The sequence below is a fragment of the Adiantum capillus-veneris genome, chromosome 23, assembly GCF_014529385.1.
Source record: "Adiantum capillus-veneris isolate H3 chromosome 23, ASM1452938v2, whole genome shotgun sequence".
Lineage (NCBI taxonomy): Eukaryota > Viridiplantae > Streptophyta > Polypodiopsida > Polypodiales > Pteridaceae > Adiantum > Adiantum capillus-veneris.
The window spans coordinates 4,632,045-4,637,390 of NC_140953.1; the positions used below are offsets into that span (position 1 = coordinate 4,632,045).

The following is a 5,346-nucleotide window of genomic DNA, read 5'->3' on the forward strand; positions in this document are numbered from 1 at the left end:
TGCAAGCATTAGCGAGCCTCTAATCGTGACCCATTTTCATCAAAGAGGAGCTACAGCTTGATGCTTCAAATAGACACACCACTGTTCACCAGGAAACTAATTGAATTAACCTTGAGCAACCTGACGCATAACACTACAATTTAATAAAAAAAAATCAACCTGATGCACAAAGTAGACTCAATTTGCATGTGCTATGTTTGAGATAATCTCTGCATTTTGCTAGCCCTAACCTTCCCAGCTATATCTTCTAAAGAAATTTTGTTCGATAATTTGCTCATTTTCCACTGCCATACACAGGTTTGAAAAGAACCCATGGCCATAACTTCTCCAATTACATCAATATTTTACTCATATCGTAAACTGTCGATAATGTATCTAAGAACAAATGTTTAACTTTTGGGAAATCCCGCTGCTTGTTTCACAATGCATTGTTTTTCTTATCAAGTTTCCTAGCGAGGAAACATGCCCCACTCACACACACCATGCATCCTCAAGATTGGGGTTCAAGTCCCACTTAGACTATTTCAATTGATGTAAAGCTTGGTAATCTTGCACCTTTACAAGCCCACTTCTCTTCTTGTTTGAGGCGTTGTTACGACATGTAGGCATTAATTGGACAAAGATGGCGATATGAAAAAGAAGAATCCAATTTCACACTAAAGAGATCCCTTAGAAACTAGATTCAATGTACAAACCACATCTTCTGGAGCTTGAGGGCTAGGATTCATCAATGATGACAGAGAATACTTCACGCTTAACTTCACTTCACTGTTCAGCAGGAAACTAATTGAATTAACCTTGAGCAACCTGATGTAGAAAACTACAATTTCCAAAAAAAATCTCAACCTGATGCACAAAGTAGACTCAATAAAACCTGACAGCAAAAATGTAGCGATTATCTTGAACACAGCAATCTGCATATAGCCTTATGTGAACACAAAATTTCAACCAAACACCAATGCAAAACATACAGCATGTCAGCTATAGTTCAATACTCCGATAAGGAAGGAGTCTAGAACAAATCTGGTTCATAAAGCCTTATGTGTACACAACAATTTCAACCATATACCAATGAAAAACACTTCCAACATGTCAACTACAATTCAATACTCTGATAAGGAAGAAGGAGTCTAGAATAGATCCGGTCGTCTCCTTCAAACATCAAAACATGGCGACCCATGAAGGCAGCAGCCAACCCAAACGTTCCCATGCCTGCAAAGAGGTCGAGCACTGTGCCTTCAATGCAACTAAACAAGGATATTATGTACTTTGCCAACTTCTCGCCACGTTGAGTTCCACCTCGCCAAGGCTTTCCCTTGCGTATTGAAATATCCTCAAGGGGAACCCTGCATGATAGAGCAGCCATAAAATTACACATTGTTACCTTCATGCACATTCTTTCAAGATTAAATGTCCTATGCATAGATTCAAAGCATCAATTAGGTTCCTACACATCATATATTATGTCCTTTTCTGATTGAAAACCCTCCCCCAGGTCCATCTTTGCTAGCTGGTCCTCATGTACATCAAGAGTTGTGATTGGGGTGGATGATCTCACAAAGACCGATAGCATTAAACAAGACACCTAAAAGCACAACCACTCCAAATCATAAGAAGATATATCACTCAATACTTGGCCACAAACAACAACCCAAACCAAATGGAGGGACACTCACATGCATGACAATGTGCCCGATTTTGGTTCCAATTGGTGGAGTGCAATGGACAATCTATCGTCGAAACATTGCAAACCCCAATCTGGTGGCTATGCGCTTAATAGACACTCCTTCCTCCAGTGGATACAAGCAAACTAGATATCCCAAGTCAGAAAGGTAGAGGTCTGCTAGCTTGAAAGTGCTCTCAAATTTCATTGGGCCAAGCCTGTTCCACCCCGGAACCTTCTTCTGGGAAAATCCTTCCACCGCTACATTAGAAGGAAAGTCAACAATTATTAGATCAACACAATTGTCTACTTGCTTCCCTTTAATCCTCCCTACGCTGCAGACAATAGTCAGTGCCTCAGATACACTAGAGGTCAGCTCCTTGCTCTCAATTGGGTTAGTCATTTCCTTCCACAAGTCCTCCATCTGAACATGAAAGAAAAACACAGTGCCTACACACAACTCTTCTTTTAGGCGCCGACACGTATTTGATAGTGCCAAAGACATTTCTATCTTTTAGCCTTACCTACTGGTTTCAATTCAGGTGGAACATAAGTGCCCTTGCTGCTGGACGCTCCTAAGGTGGTTGTCCTTTCCCTTTCAGACTGCTGTTGTGCCACCAAGTATTTATTTACTATTTCTTTGCCGAGGTTTACTGGCATTGGAGGCCTCTTGCCACTACTCCTAGATATTGTTGACCCAGTGGAGGCAAAGTGAGATATTGAGTCCCCCCCTTGCTCTTGATGTTTTGTTGTCCCCATCTGCAATTGTGTCTTTTGCAAGTCATACAACTCTAATTCCTCCTCTGGTGCCCATTGACCAAGCAAGTCCAGCCACCAAGGGCAGTGCCTTGTCTCCACCTCACTCAGATGCTACATTAAATGTGCACTTGTCATGGGCCATGACAACATTATTTGCAAGAGGAGCTCATTGAATCATCAAAGAGCTATACTTACCCTACCAAGTTTCACTTCTTGGTACATGTAAACCGGCTGGTCATCCTATTTCCAAACGTACTCCATGGCAGGTATTTTTGCTATATGTTTCTCAGCATGCTCTTTTCGGAGCCATCTACAAGAGATCAAACAGATGAAATGAGCCTCTACACCACTATAGTAAATGCAAGAAACAACAAAAGAAAGGAGTTGCACCTGTAAAGCACCCGTGTTGCAACTGTCTTCAGGCCGGGCTAAGGTTCAGGCTCATTAGAAAACTTTATTCCCCCCTCATTAGTCTTGAAAGCCTTTCGAAAGAACCTCATTCTACATAGCTGTACGTATGAGTTCCAACGAGATTCAGGAGCTGAAGGCACATGATCGACTTCCCTTATCTCTTGTATGAGTATACTACCATGGTCTGCCAATTGCAACCAAAAGCAATACATATGCAGCCAATCACGAACCTTAGCTTTGTCATTTGGGAGTCCCTCCAAAGTTCTCTGGTTTGCATTGTGGTTGTCCAGCATGCGTACAATCTGAGCTTTATCAGCATCGCTAATCATTGATGATCCTATCATGTTCAGTTTCTCCTTAGTGGCAATGTGGGTGGATAGCTCATGCCAAGGTAGTGACAACACAACATTCCAATACTGCTCCCCATTGCTTGGGTCTGCAATCCTTGAAAACTTTGATGTCTTACCTCGATAAAGTGTCTCCACGTTCCTTATAATCTTGTCATAGCTACCTTTGTTATCAATAATAAGCCCCTTTGACTGCTCTTCAATTTTTTGTTCCATGTCATCCTTGAAGATTAGCAAGGTCATGATTTGAATGGGCAATGAAAACCAGCTCTTCTTACCCCGACCACCTTGAATCCTCATCTGTGATTCCACCCATGCTTTGTCCTCTTCTTCCAGGTAGGAGAAAAGTGTGCTCTTTTCATACTCACCTAGCTTCCTAAGCTGGAAGAGTCTATCCCCAAATGTGGTTGGCACAAACGCAAACTCGTTTATCCTATGCTAGACAAACATCAAAGAAAAAAAATTTTATTAATGGCAGTTCATTCACAGTAAATTTATTAATGGCAATTCATTCACAGTAAAGACCAATGGAGCTTACTTGTTTAAGTGTGATAGGGAGAAAAGTAATCCTCCAACATCTTGCTTCCTAAACTCTAGAAAATTGCATAAAACACTACAGTGCTTGCTTGTTCCAGAGGATTGTGCTGAGGACAAATCAATACAAGTTTTACAACCAGCTACGCAGGAAATTCAAAATGGCTAAATATGATCTTACCCTCAGCTATGCAAGCCATCCATGCTCAATGTCTGTTGTTTCCATCCAAAATATGCAACATTCTCCCTATAAGATAGGGACCCCACTCCTCGCTCTGAAGCAATTCCTCCTCATACCTCTGGTTCAATTCCTTCCACCCATCATCCCAGCTATCATGCATTGCATCTATTAACAAAGTCTGTTCTCCCTCCAAATCATAGATATTGACGGTGAAGTACCCTTTGCTAGGAATATAGCCACCCATTTTCTTGAAGCTCCTTGACACAGTCTTCTCTGTAAGTGGGCTAATCTTCCTAATTGCCTCGGTTGGAAGCATTCTGCATAGTGGGACCATAGGGGGTGGTTGGACGTGCTTCACTTTGATCCTCTCCAAAAATGCATGTGGCGTTGAAGTTTCCAAAATTTTTCCATAGATCTCTATCTTTTTCTTTTCTGTGGTAGCCTGGTCTAAGGTAGTGATCTGGGTGGAGACACTCTCCAACTGACCATCGTCATCTGCCTGGTCAGGCCCAGCTACACTGGCAGCTACTAATTCTTGGGCTTCTTCAGCAAATTCATCCTGATCCCCTGAGCCATCTTCAGTTCCAACAACAACACCCACAACTTGGTCTGGGTTAGGAATCTCTTCCATGACAACATCAATAGTGTCGGCATGCTTCTCTAGGGACACTTCAGCTTCGTGGTCAGGACTACTTCCTTGGAGGGATGTGGTAGCTTGATCTAGTGTACTGAGCAAATCACCCCTTCTTGCAGAAGTCCTTCAGCTACCTGCTCTGCTAAAAGCATATAAAAGTTTCCTCTTTTTAACCATTGGAAGTTCGGATTCAACAACTAAGCAACATTTAGCTTTCATGCAAACTGACCTTGTCACCCATGACATCTAGTTAGTATAACACGACATTACCAAAGCTAACCACACACACAATACCAAAGCTTGTCAAGTCGTTCAAGACCATTGGCCCACACACACAAGTGATTGCCACAAAGTCATTACCCCCCACACACAAGTGCCTGTCACAAAGTCGAGGCTGACCCGTCATCACGGAAAAGGCAGCTCCACTGTAAATATAGTTAAAACAAGGTGGCTTTTAGAGAACTGCGTCTCCACTATAGTTAAAACAAGGCGGCTCCATTGTAAATAATTAAAACAGGGCAGTTTTTTGAGATAGGGTGCAATTTTGAGAACAGGTCCATCGTAGCAGGCCCATTCAAATTCCTACAGCTGGCAATAGATGCATCGGTACGAGCAAAAGAAAACTACGACTAAAAAACACAGATCATCAAACACTAAAAGACCCAAGCTCATTTTTATCGGCATCAAACCTCCAAGTCATCAAGGCATCAAGACAATGGAAGAAGGTCACAGGTAAAACCTAATGTCTGACAACCCTTCGCTGCTCCATGGCTCCTTTCCAAGGTGGACAGACTGCAAAAACTTCTGGGATGTCTTT

General features: G+C 42.2%; 1 pseudogene; it reads right to left on the reverse strand.

Moving 5' to 3' along the window:
- Positions 1–1,447: 1,447 nt before the first annotated feature.
- LOC147427352 (uncharacterized) lies at positions 1,448–4,775 on the reverse strand (annotated as a pseudogene).
- Positions 4,776–5,346: the final 571 nt, after the last annotated feature.